A 26,313-nucleotide genomic window follows, 5' to 3' on the forward strand; every position below is an offset into this window, starting at 1 on the left:
TTGTTTAGTGCAGAGGAAAAGAGGTCTGGCGCGGAGTAGAGGTCAGTGAGCAAAACCACACAGCTGAAAGAAGGCTCATACTCGTAGGATGATGGAGACACACACTATAAATGGGAACCATCCTCTTTTCTAGCTGAGTAAAGCTCAGATGCACCCTGAAACTCTTGTCCACACCTCCGCACATATGGAGAGTCTAGAGAGGAACAGAGAGCCTGAAATGTTTGAAGTTATACAAAATCACTTCCATATGGAAAAGTTAGAAGAGTAAATTATTGAAACTTAATGAGACACATCAGAGAGGAGCTTTGACAACTGTTTTCAGCTCTATCAAGGTTTATGAAATATGCCATGTTGACAGGACCAGCTCTGTCCGTTAAGGAGACATTAGAGAGGAAAGGCCAAACTCCATGTTATGTTGAACTTAGTCACACAAAAGAAGACCTCTCTTAATGCCAGTGTTTAAATCTGAAAGAAAGCTTCAGAAACTCATTCTGTGGAGAACGTTGTTATATCAATTATTCACACAGGAGATGTAGTCAGTTCTCTTGGATCCTATAGAAATTTTAAAAATTCTACTTCATCAGATTTTGGCCAGGTTGGGAAGGTGAAAAACCTCTTAAAGCAAGAGAATTTCACTCACTGAGATTTGATAATTATCAGAAATCTCAAAGGGGAGTCTGTTCATGCAGGGTCATTCTGGAGGAACTGAAAAACTCTGTAAGTTCATATGAATATTAACTTTGTGTGTGTGTCAATTAGGATAGAACTTGCTGTTCTGAACCAAACCTACAGAGCCCTCAAGGTTCACCTTCAACTCACATAGATTATTCCTCTCTCATGGTGGCCATTTTCTAGAAGATCTATTTTGCAGGCACAGAACAATCATGAAAGCAGTCAGTACTTTAAGGAAGAGCATGTATCTGTGTTAATATAAGATATTTACACTTTGTTGTTTCAATTCTTTACATTTTTTATAATTTAAAGAAGGAAGTTTATTATTTCTTCCCTTGTAAGAGTACTGCATGATGATTGAGGTCAGGATAATAATTACTTTTATGGGGCATCAGTAACTGGAAGGGGATGTGGGAGGAGCATGTTGGGAGATGAAAATAGTTGTGATTCAGATGGTGGCCACCTGTGTGTATACACATAGAAATAACAGTCTAATTGTATGCTTGAGATTTGTGTACATTATGTAAGTTATAGCTCATTTAAAATAAGCAATACTACTCCTTATAAAATATTTTAAAAGCACAGAAAGGTAGAAAGAGAAAAATAATTTATTACTCAGAAAATCATGGTTAACTTGGTGGACTATGTCAGTATTTTTCAATGTATATTCTCTACAAATTGAGATTGTAATTCATATACAGTTTATATACCTTCCCCCACACTTTTTAATGTTTATTTTGAGAGAGAGAGCGAGCATGTGAGCAGGGGAGGGCAGAGAGAGAGAGGGAGACAGTGCAAACCCTGCTTCAGATTCTCTATCAGCACAACCTTCCCCCAGGTTGTTTTTTCTTTTTTTTTATGTGAGTGTGTTTAGTTTTTTCTTTCTTTCTTTTTTAAAATTTATTTATTTAATTTACACCCAAGTTAGTTAGCTTATAGTGCAACAATGATTCAGGAGTAGATTCCTTAATGCCCCTTCCCCATTTAACCCATGCCCCCTCCCACAGCCCCTCCAGTGACCGTCTGTTTGTTCTCCATATTTAAGAGTCTCTTATGCTTTGTCCCCCTCCCTGTTTTTATATTATTTTTGCTTCCCTTCCCTCATGTTCATCTGTTTTGTATCTTAAAGTCCTCATATGATATTTGTCTTTCTCTGACTAATTTTGCTTAGCATAACACCCTCTAGTTCCATCCACATAGTTGCAAAAGGCAAGATTTCATTCTTTTTGATTGCCGAGTAATACTCCATTCTGTGTGTGTGTGTGTGTGTGTGTGTGTGTGTGTGTGTGTGTGTATACACGAAGAACCTCCATACTGTTTTGCAGAGTAGCTGCACCAGTTTGCATTCCCACCAGCAATGCAAAGGAGATCCTCTTTCTCCAAATCTTTGCCAACATCTGTTACCTGAGTTGTTAATGTTAGCCATTATGACAGGTGTAGGTGGTACCTCACCATGGTTTTGATTTGTATTTCCCCGATGATGGGTGATATTGAGCATTTCTTCATGTGTCAGTTGGCCATCTGGATATCTTTGGAAAAGTGTCTATTCATATCTTTTGCCCATTTCTTCACTGGATTATTTGGTTTTTGGGTGTTGAGTTGATAAGTTCTTTATGGATTTTGGATACTAACACTTTATCTGATATGTCATTTGCAAATATCTTCTCCCATTCCGTTGGTTTGCCTTTTAGTGTTGCTGATTGTTTCCTTCACTGTGCGGAAATTTTTATTTAGATGAGGTCCCAATAGTTCATTTTTGCTTTTGTTTCTCTTCCCTCTGGTGACGTGTTGAGTAAGAAGTTGCTGTGGTCAAGGTCAAAGAGGTTTTTGCCTGCTTTCTCTGTGAGGATTTTGATGACTTTCTGTCTTATGTTTAGGTCTTTCATCCATTTTGAGTTTATTTTTGTGTATGGTGTAAGAAAGTGGTCCAAGTTCATTCTTCTGCATGTTGCTGTCCAGTTTTCCTCGCATCACTTGCTGAAGAGACTGTCTTTATTCCATTGGATATTCTTTCCTGCTTTGTCAAAGATTAGTTGGCCATACGTTTGTGGGTCCATTTCTGGGTTCTCTATTCTGTTCCATGGATCTGAGTGTCTGGTTTTGTGCCGGTACCATATTGTCTTGATGATTACAGCTTTGTAATACAGCTTGAAGTCTGGGCTTGTGATGCCTCCTGCTTTGGTTTTCTTTTTCAAGATTGCTTTGGCTATTCGGGGTCTTTTCTGGTTCCATATAAATTTTAGGATTGTTTGTTCTAGCTCTGTGAAGAATGCTGGTGTTATTTTGATACATATTTTGAATATGTAGATTGCTTTGGGTAATATTGATATTTTAACAATATTTATTCTTCCTATCCAGGAGCATGGAATATTTTTGTAGTTTTTTGTGTCTCTTTCAATTTCTTTCATAAGCTTTCTATAGTTTTCAGTGTGTAGATTTTTCACCTTTTTGGTTAGATTTATTCCTAGGTATTTTATGGTTTTTGGTGCAATTGTAAATGGGATCGATTCCTTGATTTCTCTTTCTGTTTCTTCGTTATTGGTGTATAGGAATGCCACGGATTTCTGTGCATTGATTTTGTATCCTGCGACTTTGCGAAATTCATGGATCAGTTCTAGCAGTATTTTTTGGTGGAATCTTTTGGGGTTTCCATGTAGAGTATCATGTCATCTGTGAAGACTGAAAGTTTGACCTCCTACTAGATGATTTGGATGACTTTTATTTCTTTGTGTTGTCTTAGCTGAGGCTAAGACTTCCAATACTGTGTTGAATAACAGTGGTGAGAGTGGACATCCCTGTCTTGTTCCTGACCTCAGGGGGAAAGCTCTCAGTTTTTCCCCATTGAGGATGACATTAGCATTGGGTCTTTCGTATATGGCTTTTATGATCTTGAGGTATGAACCTTCTAACCCTACTTTTTTGTGGGTTTTTATCAAGAAAGGATGCTGTATTTTGTCAAATGCTTTCTCTGCATCTATTGAGAGGATCGTGTAGTTATTGTCCTTTCTTTTATTGATGTGATTAATCACATTGACTGTTTTGCAGATATTGAACCAGCCCTGCAGCCTAGGTATAAATCCCACTTGGTCATGGTGAATACTTTTTTGAATGTATTGTTGGATCTGGTTGGCTAATATCTTGTTGAGATTTTTTGCATCCATGTTCATCAGGGAAATTGGTCTATAGTTCTCCTTTTTAGTGGGGTGTTTGTCTGGTTTTGGAATCAAGGTAATGCTGGCTTCCTACAAAAGTTTGGAAGTTTTCCTTCCATTTATATTTTTTGGAGCAGTTTCAAGAGAATAGGTGTTAACTCTTCTTTATTTAAAATTTTTTTTTAATGTTTATTTATTTCTGAGACAGAGAGAGACAGACAGAGCATGAGTGGGAGAGGGACAGAAAGAGAGGGAGACACAGAATCAGAAGCAGGCTCCAGGCTCTGAGCTGTCAGCACAGAGCCCGATGCGGGGCTCCAACTCACAAACTGTGAAATCACGACCTGAGCTGAAGTCGGTCGCTCAACTGACTGAGCCACCCAGGTACCCTGGTGGTAACTCTTCTTTAAATGTTTGGTAGAATTCCCCTGGAAAGCCATCTGCCCTGGACTCCTGTTTTTTGGGAGATTTTTGATTACTAATTTGATTTCTTTACTGGTTATGGGTCTGTTCAAATTTTCTATTTCTTCCTGTTTCAGTTTTTGTAGTTTACATGTTTCTAGGAATTTGTCCATTTCTTCTAGATTGCCCATTTTATTGGCGTATAATTGCTCATAATATTCTCTTATTATTGTTTTTTTATCTCTGCTGTATGGGTTGTGATCTTTCATTCTTGATTTTATTTATTTGGGTCCTTTCCTTTTTCTTTTTGATCAAACTGGCTAGGGGGTTATCAGTTTTGTTAATTATTTCAAAGAACCAGCTTCTGGTTTCACTGATCTGTTGTACTGTTTTTTTTTTTTTTTTTGTTTTTTTTTTGTTTTTTGTTTTTTTGGTTTCGATAGCATTGATTTCTGCTCTAATCTTTATTATTTCCTGTCTTCTCCTGGTTTTGGGTTTTATTTGCTGTTCTTTTTCCAGCTCTTAAAGGTGTAAGGTTAGGTTGTGTATCTGAGACCTTTCTTCCTTCTTTAGGAAGGCCTGGATAGCTATGTACTTCCCTCTTATGACCTCCTTTACTGCGTCTCAGAGGTTTTGGGCTGGGGTGTTATCATTTTCATTGGCTTCCATGTACTTTTTAATTTCCTCTTTAACTGCTTGGTTAGCCCATTCATTCTTTAGTAGGATGTTCTTTAGTCTCCAAGTATTTGTTATCTTTCCAATTTTTTCTTGTGGTTGATTTCATGTTTCATAGCGTTGTGGTCTGAAAATATGCACGGTATGATCTCAGTCTTTTTGTACTTGTTGAAGGCTGATTTGTGTCCCAGTGTGTGATCTATTCTGGAGAATGTTCCATGTGCACTGGAGAAGAATGTGTATTCCACTGTTTTAGGATGAAATGTTCTGATTATCTGTTAGGTCCATCTGGTCCAGTGTGTCATTCAAAGTCATTGTTCCCTTGTTGGTTTTCTGTTTAGATGATCTGTCCATTGGTGTAAGTGGGGTGTTGAAGTCCCCTACTATTATGGTATTATTATCAATGAGTTTCTTTATGTTTGTGATTAATTGATTTATATATTTGGGTGCTTCACATTTGGAGCATAAATGTTTATAATTGTCAGGTCTTCTTGGTGGATAGACCCTTAATTTTGATATAATGCCCTTCTTCATCTCTCGTTATAGTCTTTATTTTAAAGTCTAGATTGTCTGATATAAGTATGGCTACTCTGGCTTTCTGTTGTTGACCATTAGCATGATAGATTGTTCTCCAGCCCCTTACTTTCAATCCGAAGGTGTCTTTAGGTCTAAAGTGGGTCTCTTGTAAACAGCATATAGATGGATCTTGTTTTCTTATGCATTCTGTTACCCTATGTCTTTTGATTGGAGCATTTAGTCTATTGACGTTTAGAGTGAACACTGAAAGATATGAATTCATTGCCATTATGTTACTTGTAGAGTTGGAGTTTCTGGTGGTGTTCTCTGTTCCTTTTTTGTCTTTGTGGCTTTTGGTCTTTTTTTTTTTAATTTCATCTTTTCTCCCTTCAGAGAGTCCCCCTTAAAATTTCTTGCAGGGCTGGTTTAGTGGTCATGAACAACTTTAATTTTTGTCTGTCTGGGAAACTTTTTAATCTCTCCTTCTATTTTGAATGACAGCCTTGCTGGATAAAGAATTCTTGGCTGCATATTTTTCCAATTCAACACATTGAATATATCCTGCCACTCCTTTCTGGACTGCCAAGTTTCTGTGGATAGGTCTGTTACAAACCTGATCTGTCTTCCCTTGTAGGTTAAGGACTTCTTTCCCTTGCTGCTTTCTTGATTCTTTCCTTGACTGAGTATTTTGTGAATTTGACTATGATATGCCTTGTTGATGGTCAGTTTTTGTTGACTCTAATGGGAGTCCTCTGTGCTACCTGGATTTTGATGTCTATGTCTTTCCTCAGGTTAAGAAACTTTTCTGCTATGATTTGCTCACATAACCCTTCTACCCCTTTTTCTCTCTCTTCGTCTTATGGGACCGTTATGATTCTGATGTTGTTCCTTTTTAATGAGTCACTGATTTCTCTAGTTCTTAAATCATGCTCTTTTGCCTTAGTCTCCCTCTTTTTTTCTGCTTCATTATTCTCCATAAATTTGTCTTCTATATCGCTGATTCTTGCTCTGCCTCACCCATCCTTGATACCATGGCATCTGTTCGAGATTACAGCTCAGTCATAGCATTTTTTATTTCATCCTGACTAGCTTTTACTTGTTTTTTTTTTCTCTGTAGAAAGGGATTCTAATCCATTTTCAACCCCAGCTAGTATTCTTATTATCGTGATTCTAATTTCTGGTTCAGACATCTTGCTTGTATCTGTGTTGATTAAGCCCCTAATTGTTTCTTCCTGCTTTCTTTTGGGGTGAATTCCTTCATTTCATCATTTTGAAGGAAGAAAAGGAATTAATAAGGTAAAAAAATTAAAATTAAAAAATTAAAAGCAACACACACACAAAATCAAATAAATGATGTTAGATCCTATGTGTGTTTTGGTCTGGTTGTTGAAAGGAGCTTGATAGATTAGAGAAAAAAGGGGAAAAAAAAGGAAACGTTTGAAAATTTGAAAAAATGAATACAATGAAATAGAATACAATGAAATGATGGAAGTAAAATAGAATTTGAAAAATTTACAAAGAAAATATAGCAGAAAAAATTTAAAGAGAAGTATTTTTAATAAAAATTGGAAATAAAAATAAAGTTGTTCTTTCTGTGTTCAAGAAAAAGAAGTGAAAAGAAGAAAAAAATTGAATAGATGGACCAGTGAACAGACTGAAATATGATTAAAGATACATCATTTTTCTCTAGAAATCAAACTATGTAGCATTTTATAGTCTGTAAACTAAGCAGGCGGAGGAGACTTGTGGTGTTCCTGAAGAGTGAGGTTGGCCCAGCTGAGTGGGGCTTAGTGTAATGGCTCTGTTCTCCACTAGATGGTGCTGCTTAGCTTACCGGGGTGGATTGTTGTGACGCTTGTAGGCATGTATGTGCATGCGTGGGAGGGGTGCAAATGGTGTCACCCAACTACCCAGTCTCTAGTATTGGAACTCTGTTCTCCCCAATCAGCAATAATGCACCTGTCCCTTGTCTCCAGTTTTTGTCCCCTCCCCACTTTTACACTGTCTGTGACCAAGCCATGAGGTTGCCAGGCGGCATCTCCCACCTGAATTTTATCTCAGATGTGTTTGTGTTTCCCAACCCTCACTTCTGAGGGACTGTGGCTTTGACCCACTCAGACCTTCTGGGGGAGGGTCTCCCAGAGCAATGGCCAGGTGCCGGCCCCACCTAGGAACGTTGGCATGACCATGCTGCTGCCGATGCCCAGTGACTGTGGCTGAGTGCCCGCCCACCCCAGAAAAAGGTCACGTGATCATGTAGCAGCAGCGTTTCAAGGATTGTGGAATATCACAACACACCTCTGGCACCAGGCTTCACCCTTGATGTCCTTGTTCCAGCACCAGCAAATGTGGTTGTTCTCCAGGGTCTGCTGGGACCTTTGGCTGTGGACCATTTGGTACAGACTCTACCAAATGTCCTCCCAACAGGGAAAGTGCCTCTCTTCGTGTGGCCCCCAGACCTCATTCTCTGCTACTGGAGATTTGCCCTTCCCACCAGAGCACTGCTGGGTATGGAACTGTGGAGTTTCAGGCTCTGTGCTCCCCCTGTTTATAGAGTCTTAATGGAATTTAAACCTCCTTTCTCCCTTTTTTTTTGTTCAGTTTCTGAGGCTGTTTCCACTTTTCCACTTTCTCTTCAGCTGCTTTTGGGGGGAGGGTGGTTTTCCTGTACTCTCCCCCCATCTCTGTCCTCTCTCTGCAGGCAAAAACTGCTCCCTGCCCTCCATGGCTTCTCTCTCCCCCAGTACACCCCTCTGTGCCACGTACCTGCTGAGTTCTATAGTTCAGGTTGTGGAGATTGTTGTGTTAATCTTCAAATCAGTTTTCTAGGTGTGCAGGATTGTTTAGTGTTTATCTGGTTGTATTCATGGATACAAGACACAAAAAAACTTCCATGCTGTTCTGCCATCTTGGCCCCTTCCTCAACCTTCCCCCAGATTTTTGACACCAGTATTTTCCATGTAAGTATAAACTCTTGAAAAATGTCATTTTCCTCAGAGATATTGGAGTTGAGCTGGGGATACCCACAGATATAGGGGAAACAGTGGTACCAACCTGTGAAACACAGCATAACCTGCATGGGGGACATGTGGATTTGGGTGAAGGTATAGAAAGATGATGTGCTTGAAAAGTTTAGGTTGGTGAGAAGAGATTAATTTTGGAAAGTCTAGATTCTGGAAGAATTTACGAGCAATTCAAAAGAGTTGTAGCTTCCTAAGAGATGCTTGTAGTGTAGCTAAAGATGTTACCTTAAGAGACAGAAATGAGAATCTTTACCTCAGAAATTTCCTACTGGTGGGTCATGAGTGGGTTACAAGTGGGCTGAGATATTTACGTTTTAGTCCTTCTGGGTATCTATCTGGGTGAAGCTTGAGTGTCTGGAGCCCATGGGCCACAAGCGGTTTCCTCTGTTTTTGCCAAGCAACAGTCACAATATTTCAAGGTTAAAGTGGTCTGGAAGCGCAGCTCATGTGACAAGCTGCCTCACCTACTGAATCCTTGCTTGTGGCATGAGCTTGAACACACAACATTCAGTGAACCCATACTCTAAACAAAGAAAGCAAGTTATTATGTAGTTTTTACTAGAAATTTGCAAATCTCCAATTGATTAATAATAGCACATGAAAAATTTCTTTCTCATCTCAAGTTTATCCTGACAAGAATCTGTAAGGTAGATGGTATCAGGGTGCGTGGGTGGTTCAGTCAGTTAAGTGCCCCACTCTTGATTTTGGCTCAGGTCATGATCTCATGGTTTGTGGAATCGACCCTGTGTTGGGCTCTTCATTGACAGCAGCACCCTGCTTGGGATTCTGTCTGTTTGTTTCTCTCTCTCTGCCTCCCCCCATCTCTCAAAATAAATAAACATTTAACAAAAGGTAGATGGTATGAATTTGTAACAGAAGACCCTAAAGGTCAAAGAGGTTAATGGTTTCCCCAACATCCCATAGTTAGTAGGTGATGGAGCTGTGGTTCAAACCCAGATTTTTCTATGTCTGGTCTTTCTACTATTCAGATGGGTTTTAATCTTTTTTTTGTTTGTTTGTTTAAACAAAACAAAGCAGCTAAAGCTTTTTTTTTTTAACCAAATTTTGCAGAATCATAATATAAAAACGAGATGAATGTGGACCTACTGTGGTTGAAAAGGACCCAGAATTCTTTAGTACAGGCTGCACTCATCTTCTTGGTACCTATCAATCACTTCTTGGCCCCCAGAATTCAGAGGACCAGTCTGACAATGCTACACTCTACCATATGGCTTCATCTGGATTAGGTATAGCAGTCTGTGATGATTAGAAGCAAGAAGCCTGTTCTTTTATATCATTAGTTTTCAGTTTTTAAAACTTGTTCAGTTGGTCGATTGTAGGGTGTCTTTCCTCAAAGGAAGGTAGAGGTTATATTTTCCTTAGCTTGGACATATCTGACACTGTCTTTAGGTTCCTATTATATTAAATCGATAACTTGGCTGGGTATAAAAATTCATGTTCAGCAACTTTCAACCTCAAAACTCCCTGGATGTTGTTCCATTACCTTCTTGCATTTAGTGTTACAAACAAATTAACAAGCCTACTCTGATTTTTGGTGATTTTTTTTTCTAGTTAATTTTTTTGGATCTAGATTTTGATAGAATGCTTTAAAAAATTCTTGTAATTAAAAAAGTATGACTATGAGTCTAAATATGCTTCCCTATTAACAATTTTACTTGTAACATAGTGACTCCTTTTAATATTTGTCTTTTCTTGGGTTCAGAACATTCTATAACCCTGTCTTCATTTATTTCTTCACATTCAGCAGTTATAGCCCTTTTTACAAAGATTTTTAGCTCTAAAAGACTGAGAACCAAGGTCAAACCTATTGTTTTCCTCCTAATTCTCATCTTTATGTAATTTTTCTCTGAATTCTGGGCAAGTGTATCAGGTATGTCTTCTACATTATTCACCTGATTTTCTGAATTTTAAAACCTTCTCTGTATTGGTTCTAGGGCGTATTTTAATTGTGCTATTGCATTTTTTAAATAATCATCCTTGCCTCACCTGTGTTCATTTTAATTTCTTGTCATCTCCTTTTTTATTTTTAATGATTTTTTTAGTTCCTATTTCACTGCCCTCTCTTTCAGTATTTTCTTGAGGGTGAAATCCATTAAATTTCTCTGACTACTCATGTGTAAACATCCCATTATCTTGATCTATTTAGACATTAGAATAAACTGAGGAGTAACTTGAGTTAAAGAAGAAAGAAGTAAAGGATGGGTCTTCATTAGATAATATTGGATAACAGTAGAGAAGTGTGATACAGCCACAAGAAAATATGTAGTACAATACTTAATAATAGTAGGTGCTCAAAAATAATAGCTATTGATATTCTTTATTTTTCACGTGATTTTGCACATGTAATTTCACTTTGTTTTTAAATATTTATTTATTTATTTATTTATTTATTTATTTATTTATTTTGAGAGAGAGAGAGAGAGAGAGAGAGAGAGAGAGAGAGAGAGAGACTGCATGCAAGCAGGGTTGGGGCAGAGAGAGAGAGAGTGCAGAAAGATCAGAGAGAGGGAGAGAGAGAATCCCAAGCAGGCTCTGCACTGTCAGCATAGAGCCTGATGTGGGACTTGATCTGACAAACCATGAGATCGTGACCTGAGTGGAAATCAAGAGTTGGACACTCAACTGGCTGAGTCACCCAGATGCCCCAGCAATTTCATTTTGTGACTAAAGACATTATCATTCCTGATTTACAGGGTTTAGAGAGGCTAATTGATCTTCTCCTGTTCACACTGCTGGTTGATATTAGAGTTAACTCTCCTACCTTTGAGTAATGTAAAGAGTTCATCTGAGACCTATGAGTTGCCTGGAAATGATGTAGTTTAATGTCCTCCTGTTCCAGATAAAGAAACTAGCTTAGAGAAGAAGAGGATTGTTAAGATTTTATAACCAATTAGTAGCAACGTCTGGACTGGAACTCACTGCTCTGTAAATCAAGTTTTCTTTCCTATTTATAGAACTTTTAGAAAAATCAATCACATACTGTTTGGCTTTATACTTCCTTCCACATCATCTACCCCCCACCCCCATGCTGGGATGATGGAGTTTTTGTCTGCACAGCATCCCTCCCTTTGGGAAATCATCCCTTTTCTATTTTATGTACTTCTGGCTAGACTATGAGTCACAGGAGCTGCCCATCTGGTTGCATATATAAGGTATCTTATAATAAAGAAAAAAATTGTCTCTTTGTTTGCAATGATTTAAGTTAACGAGGAAAGGATTGGATTAGTAATGTTATCAGTTATGATAACTGTGTTTAAAGTGTGTTTTTATTGGACATTGTTGCATGGCTAGAGCTGTGGAATTGTAAAATATCAAGAAAGGTAGGTAGCTCTTTATCTGTCATTTCCTACCCCCTAAATGGTTTCCACTAATGTCAGAAAAGATGAGGGCAACAGCATATATACTATGGAATATAAGATGACAAGGTTGTGACTAGGAGCTGTGATGTTCTAATAAAAATGCCATTTCTTCTTTAATGTTCTTCCTTCCCCAACTGAGGTGAGCACCAGCATTTTCTGTGGGTAGTGGTAACGTTTATGCCATTTGTTTTCCTAAGTCCTTGAGTATACTTTCAAGCTACAAAGTAAAGAGATAATGTACTTTAGTTATTTTTTAAAAATGTTTATTTAATTATTTTGAGAGAGAGAGAGAGAGAGAGAGAGCAAGTAGGGAAGGGGCAGAGAGAGAGAGGGAGAGATGGAGAATCCCAAGCAGGCTCCATACTGTCAGTGAAGAGCCTGATGTGGGGCTCGATCTCAAGAATGTGAGATCATAACCTGAGATGAAATCAAAAGTTGGATGCTTAACCGACTGAGCCACCCAGGTGCCTTGAGAATATACTTTAGAGATAGAAGAAGAAAGAAGAATCAAATTCAGAAACAGTACTCTACATAGACTTGAAAAATCTAATGGTTTAATCCAAACAAATAAAAGCCAACCCCACATGTGAAATAGCCTCCAGAACTAAGCCAATTTATGTGTGGCCGTAGGAGTCTAGCCAGAAATTTCAAAATTGTAACCAAGAGGGAGGACTCCATATGCTAATTGGTAGGAGTATTACAAGACTCAGATTGGAGTTCGGGAGTCCTGACGTGGACGCGTTCTCATGACCCTCTGAAGAAAGTCACATTGGAGGTGGGATGGGTGGCACACTAATGAATTCCCTAGGGGCAGAGGACTTTAATGGCATGCCCTTTTGTGTAGTAAAGATTATGTATGCTTCTGGAGCTATAATGGAAGTTTAGTCATTTGGACCCCTGGGGACAAGGGCTACAAGTACATGTTGGCTCCTGGGAGATTATTCTGAGATCAGCGCTGACAGTGATGACATGGAGGAGGTGGAGGAGGAGGGGGGCGGGGCGGGGAATGATCGGGCCCATCATGCACTGTGCCATTCCCCCCTGCTGGGAAATGGGCTGCCTCAGAGGGCAAGGAGATCCAAATAGACCTTCATCCATGATTCAGAGCTTGCCTTCCCTTTGCTGCAATGGCTTAATTTGTTTGCTGAAGTGTTGGCACCCACACTCTGTGAGTGGTCTGAAGTCCCCGGAAGTCCACTCTGTCAGGGCTGTGAAGATACTCTATATGAGGCCACATTAATATACATCTTATTATACATTTGTCTAAACCCACAGAATGAACAACATCAAAGATGAGCCATAAGGTGAGCATTGGACTTTGGGTGATTATTTCGTGTCAGTGTAGATTCATCCCCTGTAACAAACCTACCACTCTGGTGGGGAGATGTTGCCATGGGGCAGGATATGCGTGTGTGTGGGGGTAACGAGTATATGAGAAATTGTTCTACATTTCTCTCAAGTTTGCTGTTAACCTAAAACTGCTTTAAGAAATAGTCTTTTAAAAATAAAAAAGCCCACTCTACTTTGATAGGGAATCCATGGCGGCTGCCTCTGCTTGCCTCCCCTTTTCCCCCCCTCTGCCTCATGCACTTTTCCAAAGTATAACAAATATCAGGTGTTCTGAGCTGAGTGGTGTCCCCTCCAAATTTATATGTTGAAAGCCTAATCCTGAGGCCTTCAGAATGTGACTGTTTTTGGAGACGGGGACTTAAAGGAGGTGATTACATTAAAATGAGGTCATTAGACCGGGTCCTAATCCAATGGTGTCCTTGTAAGAAAGGGAAATTGGGATGCAGACACACACGTGTCCAGAGGAGAGACCACTTGAGTGCACAGGAGAGAAGATGCTCATCTCCCAGCCAAGGAAAGAGAGGCCTCAGAAGATACCACAAGATACCAACCTTGTGGACCCCTTGATTTCAGACTTCCAGTCTCCATAACAGTGAGACAAAAGATTTCTGGGTTGTTTTAAGCCTCTGGGTGTGTAGTACTTTGTTATGGCAGCCTTAGCAGACCAAGATGCATTGTTTCCTATCTCTCCCACCCATGCTAGCCTGGCAGATGCGGGCACAGCCCAAACCCTGGCAGAGCCTGAGTGGTGGACCCGGGGACCCCTGATGCTTACCGTCGTCTTCTGCTCCTCACTTCCGGCCTATACATTTCCAAGCACCAGGCGACAGAGTTATTATTTTTTTCACATTAGAAACGTCAAGCTGATCAAAGAAACAAACACTTTTAATGAAACATATGTGGGACACTTAGAAGGGGAAGATTTACAATGTGTCCGCTGTGAAACCAGAAGGCTTCTGGAAAGTGTGAAGTAGGAGGAGAAAGATAACCGGCTATGAAGCCAGAGGAGACATGGCCTACATATTAAACAGAAGGGAAAATAATTCCCATCCATAAAACCACAATTCATTTCTGTATCGAACATAAATCACCAATACGCACATAGGATGTTTTCATCTCACTGCATTCGGTTCTTTCCACACTGATCACAATAATGTACACTTTGATCTTGCGGAAGGAAATTAAATTCAGACATCGCGATATAAAATTGTCAGAGTTGCTTCAAAATCCAAAGTCTAAAAATCCTACCTGCCCTATGAGAAATGCATTTTGAGAGTTAAGAATAATGTATGTTCGGGGGTGCCTGGGTGGCTTAGTCCATTGAGGCTGGACTTCGGCTCAGGTCATGATCTCATGGTTAGTGGGTTCGAGCCCCGCTTGGGGCTCTGAGCCTGGAGCCTGCTTCGGATTCTGTGTCTCCCTCTGTCTCTGCCCCTCATCTGCTCACGCTCTGACTTTCTCTCTGAAATAAATAAACATTAAACATTAAAAAAAAAGAATAATGTATGTTTGTAGAGTTTTTGGAAATTATACAGTGTCTTAACTCCTTGGATCTAGAATAAAATCCTAGATGGGAATGGAATGGTGTTACACAAAAAGATAACGAACAGTTCCATGTTGGAATGTTGTGTGCCACCAACATTACACGAGGATTGGTCATGTATTTCAAACAGCATAGAAGCTAGTTTTTAATACTTTGATGGGATATTAAATTCAATATTCATTAAATTTCTATAGGAGACTATAAAATCTGTGTGGGTTTGTCAGTGTGGTTTTTCAAAGGACATTTGCTATTGTATACAAATATGACCAATATACGATTCCCCTCCTAACATTTGTAAAGGGGCTCGCCAGGCATGCCTTAAAATCATTTGGAAATATCTACAAATATGTTGTCTGTGTTCTCAAAAATTCAGATATTCCTTTTCTGTTGGCATTTTCAACGCTGGGGCTGGACTCCAGCTTGGAAAGGAAGGGGTGAAACCAAGGAAGCAGAATGCAACCCTGATGTGCCCCTGGCTTGGCTCTCTTTCTTTCTCTGTCTCAGGTGGGTCTCTGATCTTGTCCAAAAAGAGAGTTTTCTTTGCCTTCCTCTAAAAGGATTAAGGTTACCAGGGAGCAGGGGCCTGAGTGTGGAGTCAGAGATGAAGGGTGTGTGTGTGTGTGTGTGTGTGTCTGTGTGTGCATGTGTGTGTGTGTGCGTGTGCATGCATGCGTGTGTGTTGGGGAGAGGACAAGAGAGAAGGCCTGAGGGGGATTGAGGGCAATGCCTCCCTGTGGGTCCAGATAAGGAGAGCCTGGAAGATGTGACTGGTTTTGCATCTTCCCAGCTCCAGGGTTGGGGGTCGACTAACAACGGGGGATCAATGTCTGTGTTTCACGAGGTTGCCTGGCCAACAGGTTTCCAAAGGATGGTGCCAGGTCCTCTGACATTCTGCCCACCCCAACCAAATCAACCCCTCTGTCCTCATGTTTTCATTTTCACCTGAAAATGCCTGAGTCAGTTGTTCCCAACTTGTGGCCCACATATCTCTGAGGATCATAGAGATACTTAAAAAATGTGTGAAGTCATGGATGCTGAACAGAAAAAATGATTTTGACCTGGATATATGTTTGAATTTATCAAATGTATGTCTATCTCCCTAGGAATTAACAAAATAAAATGTTTTGTAAAGCATTTTTAATTGAGGGTAATTGGTCATTATTTTCTCAATTTCTAGGTACTAAAAAAACTAGTATCATTTGGAAGTCTGAAATTTTATTTTATTTTTTAACTTCCAAAGAGTCCTCTCCACTGAAGGTATGCGCTGATCCTTCATAGGCCCCACTTCTCTATGCTTGAGAATCTTGGGTTTGTGACTCCAAATACAACTAGCTTCTGGGTTACCATTTGGTGAGAACACGCCAGTGTCAAAGACCTGAGGCACAGAGTAATGAAGGAGATGGTTTTGTTCAGGCTGTTGCAACCGAGAGTATTTCATTAATGAGGAATGTCTCAGGAAAAAAAAATGCAGGGAGCAGGGGACTTTGTGGAGACAAGTAAACAAGGAAGTCATCCATGAGTCTTATGGGAATCATGAGAAAGGATAGAGATATGTCTAATCTTGAATATGGAAGAGAAAGGAGGTATGCTGCGATTAGATTTATTTCCCTGAAACCCAAAAGGGTAGGGGATTTCTCAATCACTGCTATTTTCCGGGAGCCCAGGACTCGGGCAAAGTTTACCATTGCCATCAGCAACATGGTAGGTTGAGTTGACTCAGCCACTTTGGCAGAATTTCGCTTGGGTTTATGTACGGGGTCTTAATTTCACAGTCACAAAACTCACGTGTGTGAAGATTAACCTTCTTCTGTAACTAAATTGAGCTAAGATATGATGTTCTGCTTTCCCACTGATGTTGGGGCCCTGAATATCAGTTACTTATGTGTCAACTTAGTCAATTTAGGATATTGGGCACCTGAGTATTTAAACTCCTTCAATTCAGAACTAGGTCTTCTCCTCTTCTTCAGTATTGATCAGAGTACCAGGCGGTTAGTTATTGTTCTGGCATCAGGAGTAGGCATTTGGTCCCTCCTTTACTTATTGCTGAAAAGTCTTCAGGGTGCATTATTTCTGGTCATGCAGGTCCCTCTGTGTTCTTGTGTGCCTGTATGTTTCTCAGTGTGGCTCACTGTGTGTTTCCACAGGGCCACTAACATCTCCCAATACCTCCTGGCTCCTTTTGAGTGTAGCAGGGGAGAATCCAGCTTTTGCAGAGACCTAATTTAATCTGGGGAGCTACCTTTAAGAAATAGAACACACACTTATGATTTTATTGGGTTGACTATACTGCTGAGTATATTTCCTGGCTGAGAAGAACTTCCATTTTGACTCGGCATCAATGGAAGCTAAATGCTTCACTTATAATTTCACACTTCTCATGACTAGAAGAAGTTTCCATGGGCTAGCATCTGTCTCCACACATTTAAAACCCTTCTCCTCCACTATCCATGTCGCTCTGGTTCTCGTTGCTGTAGGATATGTTCATATCAGATTGTAACTTCTGGCTCTGCAACTTTGTGCCATGACTCCGGGTATTGGCACAGTGGATGCTAGGAGAATTTTTTGGCACCCATTTGTATACTTGGATGGCTAGCAAAAACAATTAGACACATAAATGACTGGGAACCGTATAAATATATCTGACTAAACTCAAATATAAGCGTATTCTCAACTCAACTTCCTCTTAGCTGCGTCCCAAATATGCCAACAGCTACTCCAACGTCATCTGACAGGGGGAAGTGTGTCAGAGAAGTTGGAACGGAAGAAGACAGTGGTCTTAACCAATTGATGGTAAAGTTTCTCTTACTGTTGAAAATTTTTTAAAAAAATATGGGACTATGTGAATACACTGCTAGGATCCTTTCTGGGCCTTTGTAAGGGGGCGTGCAAATGAGGGCACTGAAGCTTAAATTTCTTTAGCTTCATGATAAATTTTCTTCTGTGTGCACAGGAACCTTCAGTTGCCCTTTCTGCCTCACCAGTACTGTGGAAGATGCAGGGTGGGTCCTCTCTGCAGACAGGTCTCATTGCCATTTCTGCTTGGCTGTTGCAAGGCTATGGTAGAACAAGGGTATTCTCCATGAGACTGCTGATTACCTACGCCTCTGCTTGGAGTGCCTCTCCCTAAGTCTCTAGGCTTGGCCCAGAGGGAAGGGGCATGCCATCTAAATCCCCCAACATCTAAACTCTTCTTGGGCCCTCTTCCTTCTCCTTGCTGTTCAACACCAATCTGTTTTTGAGTCAGAAAATTATTGTCACCTCATCAGGCATTCTCTTCTCCTTTCTGGTTTAGGGGTAACCGCATGCTCTGAGTTCCTCAGTCTGTTAGCTTTTTGAAGATCAAAGCTCTTTTTCTTTTTCAAAAAGCCTTGCTCTTGCAATGAAAAGACTCTGTTTTCAAGACTCTTGTCTCCTTTATAAAATTTAAAACACCTGTTTATATCCCCTACTGACTTCTTTGGTGTTTGCTAATTCAATGAGTGGAGGACTGTGGGGCAATGAAAGAATTATGGGAAAAAGGAAACCCAGGTATTATGCATTATCATGTTTCATCGGCCACATTCATTTTGGGGCTTTAGAATTTCTAATTCTTGGTCAACAATTTTCTTAAGAAGACTTGTTACATGAAATTACCAATTTTTGTCAGGTTAAGGCATTGGCGACTAATTTTCAAAATATATATCAAATTCTTTTTCTGTCTATTTATTCGTTCAAAAATGATTTAGTAATTACCACATTGAAGCTATGTATATTGCTGCTGTTCTGTTGAGAATGAAGGTGTGAAAAGACAGGTATGGCTTCTACCCTCATGTAGCTTTCCACCTGCTGGTTAGGTGAGCATACAACAAATATATCACTCCTAGGATACTTAATTATAGTATATGCTACAAACAGAAGTACAAACTGCCATGTGAGAGATTAGCAGAGAGATTTGGTTGATTTCCATAGTCTCAAAGTAGTTTGGGATTATAGTGGATTTGTCCAATAATTCTTTGTTGGATAACCAATTGGATAATAATGATAGAAGGAAATGGAGTCCCTCATCATTCCCTTAATACCAAAGGGCAGAGGTGGGTTTTTCTAAACTTTGTCTATGTGTTTTCTGCTAGAGAAAGTTTCTTTCTTCTTCTTCTTAACCTATAGACTTTAAGAGCATTGTTAGGAGGATAAGGTATCCTTAAACCCAGTTTTGAGAGATAGAATGTTGAGGTCAATGCCAAGAAAAATCTTTAGCTTTCAGACCAGCTTTCTAAGCCAATAAGCTCAACTTACCCTATAGAAATTACTTAGAGATGAGGAAAGTGAAAACACAAAGAGGTAAGTTCTCTGTCTTAGCAGTTTCATTCTGAAATCCAAGGCCATCTCTTTCCTCCCTGACATGGGGCTTTAGGCTGTGCACTGTGCTGTGGTTGGACACTATACTCAATTCATGAATCATTTTTGAGCATCTTCTTCTGCCATGTATCCAGGCACCAAGACCATCAGATGGCCTCTCCAGGAATTTACAGTTGTTAAGAGAGACTACCACAAAAACAGTTAGAATACACTATGAAAAATACTTCATAGGATGAAGTGCTATAGAAAAACAGAAGGATAAGTTCTGGTAGGAAATAGAAACAAGGTTATATAGCTGTGGTGTCTGATATAGTAGCCACTAGCCAAATGTGTCAACTTAAAGTCAATTTTATTAAAATGAAATAAAACTAGAAATTCAGTTGTTTAGTTGGACTAGTCACATTTAAGTTCTTAAAGCCACATGTGGCTGTTGGCTACCATAATGGACAGTGCCGATATGCAGCATTTCAATCATCCAAGAAGGTTCTCTTGGATAGTGCAGCTCTAAAGCTATGTTATGATGATATAGGAAACCCAAGGGGGCCAAGGTGAGCTTCTGAGATGACAGACAATATCTGTTTCTGGAGAGGAATCATCTTTGACAATCTGTGTACCAGTCAGTAGATAAAAATCCCATTAATTATTTTGAACAGAAGAACTTAAATATGAAGAACTATTAACTGGATATCAAAGAAATAAAAAGGCAAAAGGGAACTGAAGTATCATTCCCAGGGCTGAGGAGACAAAGTGCAATGGTCAGAATTATTAAAACATAGAAGCTTGGAGATGGGCTGTGTGGAGCTAAAATTAAGATATTCCTTTCCTTTCCCCTTTCCTTTTCCTTTCCTTTTCTTTCTTCCTTTCTTTCTTTCTTTCTTTCTTTCTTTCTTTCTTTCTTTCTTTCTTTCTTTCTTTCTTTCTCTTCCTTTCAAGATTTTGGAGGGCACCAGTGGCTGGTTCTAGTGTCTTTGAACTTGGAAGGGAAGTCTTATGCACCTGGAACACAGACCTCTAAGGAAGAGATGCTGCTTAGCTGGTACTGGTGTCTCTGACCTGGAAGGACGGGTTCCCTGAGGCCTGGACTCGGACTTCGAAATAGGGGAGGGGACCCTTGAGTTCTGGCTTGTTCTGTGGTCTCTGAGAAGGCATGGTAACGCTGGTTCTGGGAATGCTAAAAAACTGAAAACTGGAATCAACTATAGGTACTGAAATTAACGGCTACTATAGCTGTGGAAAGTGTGCCTGGGGTCATGCTCACAGAAACAGGAGGAAAACAGGAGGCAGACACAAAGGACTAAATCCCTCTTCCCTCCTTCTGCCTTCCAGTCTTCTTTTAGCAAGCCTTTGGCAAAGTCTAACAGAGAGCTGGCTGGCAAAGGAGAAATGTGGTTTGCAGAGTCCCAGCCTAAACATCACAAAGCAGAATGTGGGGAAGTGAAGGGTGGGGTGTTGTATAATAAAGAATATGACTGCCTTTGTCCCTGGATTCTGGGAGGAAGATTCTATATCCTTGGAAATTCCCAAGTGATAGGAGTGTCTTTGTTTTTTAAGAGCCCCTTGGACCACAACTGAATTTATGCTATCAAGATGACTCAGATGGGGACTGGTCACCAGAAAGACCAGCCATATGATGAGAGAGTTGGGACTTTACGTGAACTTGATGTCCAGAGAGGAGATAGGGGCTGAAGATTGAGTTCAATCATGTGGCCAATGATTTAATCAATCAGGTCTATATAACGAACCCCCAGTAAAAACTGGTTACCAAAGCTTGAGGGAGTTTTCTGGTTGGTGAAGACATCAGTGTGCTGAGAGGGCAATGTGTCCTGATTCCATGGAGAAAGGGCATAAAAGCTATGTGTCTGGGACCCACTCAGGCCTTGTCCTATGTGTCTCTTCATTTGGCTGTTTCTAATTTGTGTCTTTTATAATAAAACTGTAATAGTAAGTATGGCACTTTCCAGAGTTCTGTGAGTCATTCTAGCCAGTTGTTGAACCTAAGGGAGGGTTGTGAGATCCCTTGGATTTGTAGCTAATTGGTCAGAAGTGCAGGTGGTCTGGAAACACTCAAAGTTGTGACTGGCATCTGAAGTGAGGGCAGTCTTGCTGGGGACTATACCCTTGAACTTGTGGAGTTTGACCCTAACTTGGGGTGGTTAGTGTCAGAATTGAATTTCATTGTAGTATTGCAGGAGGAGGGGCAGGGGATGGAATCTGAAAAACTACTGATTCTTGTGACCTGAGAGTGTTCTCAACCACGCCAAAACTTATGCTCATGGACTATGCAAATCAGAAATTCAGGGAAGGCTCTTCTCTGCTTCATGGTATCTGGGGTCACAGCTATAAAGCACAAAGCTTACCTACATGCTAAAACTACATCTTTTTAGATTTAAAAAAGATGTTTATTTATTTTTGAGAGAGGGAGAGAGCAAGCACGATCTGGGGAGGGCAGAGAGAAGGAGACAGAGGATCCGAAGCGGGCTCCACGCTGACAGTAGAGAGCCCGATGTGGCGCTCAAACTCATGAACTGCAAGATCATGACCTGAGCCAAAGTTGGTCACTTAACCAACTGAGCCACTCAGGTGCCCCTCAGATTTTTGTTTTATTACAAATTTAGACTAAAGTTTTCCAACTTGAGTTTCCTCCTTTTCTGGTTGCCCCTGGTTCACCCGTGCTCTCTGCATAAGTTAGCGTGGCCTTTGGGCAATCCAGCTCTGCATGTGAGCCTTGATGGGCCAGTTGTTCTCTCAGCCAGCCAGTCTGGGGCGCTCACAATTTTGGAGCTAACCTTTTTGGCATCTGTGATGTTGATTACAGCATTATTACACTCCTCCCTCAGATTATGAGAGCACATCTCTATAAGCAAGGCCCAAGTTACAGAAGCCGGTCACTGTAGGGCGTATGTTATAGCAATCGAGGACTTGGGAGACAGACTGCCTAATTTATATGCCAGCTTTACTAGTCTGTGACCTTGGACAAGACACATAACCCACTCTGTGCCTTGGTTTCTCCACCTGTAAAATGAGGTCATGACCTCAGTTCTCATCTGACTTTGTCATTAACCAGGTGTGTGGCTTTGGTCATCTCAGTTTTGTCATCTGGGCTGGATGGTCTATGAGCTCCCTTCCACTTCTACATTTCTAGATGTGAGAGTGCTTTGCAGACAATAGAGGAACAATACATTGTAAGGCATTTGTTATTTTTTGCTCTGCTGAAGAGTCAGTCCTGAACACAGCAGTCCCTTGGTGCTCTGGGTCCTACCTGGCTTTGTCTAGTCGCTGAGCACTGTCAGTTGGGGTGGCTTCCTGATGCAGCAGTAAGAGCTCAAACTAGAGTTAGATGGGGTTTGAATTCTAATCCTACCATCTGCCTGGCTAGCAAAATTAGTCAGCCTTCTTAACCCTCCATTTCCTCATTTAAAGTCTCCTTGTGTTATTTGGGATGCATCTGGCTATAAACAACTGACTACAAATGACTTACAGAATAAGGACATGTATTATCTCAACACTGTGTTTGACAAGGAGCCTGGGCCTAGGTGGTTTTGGAATTGCTTCAGTGGAACTAGATTGGCTTTTCTTGGCTTTTTCCTTGTGGTCACAAGATGATGGGGTATAGAAGGATGTCAACACACAGGAAACATGGGAGGGGGCTTCTTGTCAAACCGCTTTTTTTTTTGGTAGGGCAGGGAAATCTTTCCAAAAGGCACCAGCAAAAAATGTCCTCAGTTTCCACTGGCCACGATTGGGTTCTATGTTCATGTCTCAGCTGCAAGGGATGCTGGGAAGGCTGGCATATGGCATCTCCAGCCTCCATCAAGTGGAGGAGAGCCCTGCCCGCAGGAAGCGAGAGGATGAGAGGCTCTTGAACCAGCAACCAGGGATGTTGGTTACAAATACGTAGCTCAGAGGACTGAGGGTCACATTTATTTATTTATTTATTTATTTATTTATTTATTCAGCCTCAGTGAACTTTAGGTTCATCAAATGCTTGTATAGTAGTTATTCTATGCCAGGCTCTGTTTAATATCAACCTACTTACTCCTAACTTCATGGGGAGAGGTACTATTACGATCCCCCTCTGTCCCCATTTTAGATGAGGAAGCTGAGGCACTGAGAGATTAAAATAAGTGGCTAAAGGGGTTCATGGCGGAGAAGTGGTAAAGGCAGGATTCAAACCCGGCCCCTGAGCCTGTGCTCTCAACCCCTGTATCACACTGTCTCCCAAAATGGGTGTTAAAGTAGCACACACAGCAGGCTGCCTGCGAAGACTGGTTCCCATCCCTCCCCTGATTCAGCCACAAGAGCAGATGGATGCTGCATGGAAGGGGCAACAGTTAAAGCAGAACATTCTCGAATGCCCCCCTTCCTCTATCCATTCCAGGTTCCTGGGTTTAGTTTTTCTCCTCTGCTGGGTTCTTGTCAGTTTCAAAAGCACTTGTGAAATCGATTCTGATATTCTCTTCTTATTTTATTCAAGATATGTATGAAAAGGGTGATATCCCCCCCTCCTGATGTTTGGAAGCCTGGACCAAGGGGAAATAAATATTTTCTGTTTCTAAGGATGGATAGAAGTGGGTTGACGGAGAGACCCATGAGGCCTTATGGGGAGTCATCTCTGCACTGCAAAGAGGCAGCTCCTTGTGGAATTGAGAACTCTGTAGTGGCTTGGCCTTGTGGCAAGATCACCTTAAAATAGTGTATTCTGAGTATACCGTTAATTAACCCGATTGGGATGGGGTTGAGAAAGAAAGGGCCTTGTCATGGCTTGTGCTGTGGCAACCACACAGAGATAGAGGGGCAGCAGTGGGGGTTGTTTTGGAGGACCCCCTTCCTAAGGACGTGGAGGAAGTGAGCCAAGCATTTGTGACATAAACTAGTGACTCAAGAAGGAACAGGAAAGGACTATCACAAGTTTCCTAGCTTGGGACACTGAAAACACAAAAACAAGGTCACGTGTCCACACAGTGAAGAAAGGAGTCTCTGAAAAGGGAGGAAAAAACAGCCAAATATAACTCCACATAAAGACGATCAGAAAAACATCCTTGCTGGTTTGACAACCAACCAAGAATAACATATGAGTTCACTGAGCTCCAAAAATGGGGGGAAAGATAGAAGCACAAGCCAGCTAATTTAAAAATCAAGAAGTGCATTTCTCATCTTCCTGCAGAGGAATGTTCCGGAGCAGATCCTCCTAGAGTAGAGCTAGCCCCTTAAAGCGGGAGTTTCCTGTAGAGATTGAGCAGCTGCACCTTTGATGACTCCTTGGATATTAGCAAAACACTCGCTAAATATAGATGAACGTCAACAAGTCATAAATAAGGGAACAGGAGTGGGAAACTCCATACAAAAGGTGAGTGGGCAAGAACAAAGACATCCTTGTCTGCCAAGGCAATTATCACGTGCAGCATTGAAGCATTAATCAGGGAGTCATTTAAAAGTTCAAATGCCAAATAAGAATAAAAGTCCCATGCAGGAAACTGTCACATATCAGGGTACTGGAGGCAAACTACTACCTAGTATCTGTTTCCAGCACTCTATTCCGTGGGGTGGAAAAAAAGCATGCCATTGGCAGGGACTCTGAGGATGTTACAATGGCCAGGTGGCAACGAGCTGCTCAGGCTGCCAGTCTGGTGTTTTACCTACATTAATTCTTCCTCTGTTTAAGTTTCCTTTACTTGAAGGGAAACCATACAATCTCTATCGTGATTTCCCTGAGGGATGTCGGATACCAGCTACCTGGGCCTTGAGTGGGTCACCGTGGACCATGCTAGGTCAGATTAACGTTGTTTTCTCAAAACAAGCCAAACACGTGCTGATTGATGTCTGCTCTTCCTGTCTGCCCAGATTAAATCCATTTAAACTCGGAACAGTCCGTACTTATTAAGTGCCATGTGTAGATGGTGTGGCGCTTGGGTCTACCCATGACACATCAAACAAAAAGCAGCACAGCCCCGTTTCCAGTAAGTCTTGGTCTGAAGAGGCTTTGCCGTAAGCAAATGGAAACCTGTCGAAGCTACTCCCACAGTTTAGGTCATTCCTGCTCAACACAGAAAAGCATTTTATCTTGGTTTATCTCAAAGAAAACTGGTATCCGACCCCCTCCACACACCATGTAATTTCTAACTTGTAACTTATTGAATAATTCTTAAAGGATCTGTAGAAATGAATAATTCTTGTTAGAAACCTTACATTAAAAAAATATCTTCACAGGGGTGCCCGGGTGGCTCAGTCGGTTAAGCGTCCGACTTGAGATCAGGTCATGATCTCACAGTTCGTGAGTTTGAGCCCCGCAGTGAGCTCTGTGCTGACAGCTCAGAGCCTGGAGCCTTCTTCAGATTCTGTCTCTGTGCCTCTCTCTTTCTCTCTCTCTCTCTCTCTTTCTGCCCCTCCCCTGCTTGTGCTCTCTCGCTCTCTCTCTTTCTCTCAAAAATAAATAAACATTAAAAAAATATCTTCACGTTATTTGGTAAGTCCTCAATCTAGTACTATACATCAGTGACCAAGTTACTGAAATCAAACAGTTAAGCCAGGGTAGGGCGAGCTGGTGAAGGGAAGAAACAAGAGTGGTTCTCAGGTGTGGGTTTTTTCAGTCACTTCTGGCCTCTAGGGAGTGTGGCAGGTTTTGATCTCTCTGTTCTAAGACCTCTGTTTTTCTCTGTCTTCTATCAATGGGAATCCCCCTTGAAACTTGATGTCACATGCCAGAGAATCTAAGAAACCACGAATCTAAAGACAAGCCATTATTTCGCATTCTCGGAAAGAAAAAACTGCTGTCAAACTACGTCATGTCTTAGATTGTAAACGCATCTTGATTTCAGAGATGTTAAAATAGCAACAAAAAGTGCATTTATGATTCGAGGGAACACATCTTCATCATTTTCGTGGAACATAAGGAAATCTGAGGTCTAATAAGCATAGACTAAACAAATACATGCAAGGTAAAGATCCTTCTTCAGCAAAAACTTTTCTTTAATACCTGTTTCCAGAAAGTGCTCAGTTGAGACTTCAGGACAAGATTCTTTGTGGAGACTTTTTTCAGCTGTCAGCCACCACAGGCGTTATCCAAATGGGACAGGTGAATCAGGTCAACAAACCATCAGATGTCACTGTGTTTTTCAGCCTGTGTCATGGCAGAAAGATAAGGCAAGATCGATAACAGTAAGGGAGAAAAATAACACATCAGCCACTATGAGAAGCACATGGGTGTCTGGGGCTCTACCTGCTTCCTGGCCACTGCTGCCCACAGCTCTGTTCTCCGAGTCACATAG

This window comes from Lynx rufus, unplaced genomic scaffold, assembly GCF_022079265.1.
Source record: "Lynx rufus isolate CCGP_SWC_20201006 ecotype Redwood Valley unplaced genomic scaffold, mLynRuf1.p SCAF_20, whole genome shotgun sequence".
Taxonomy (NCBI): Eukaryota; Metazoa; Chordata; class Mammalia; order Carnivora; family Felidae; genus Lynx; species Lynx rufus.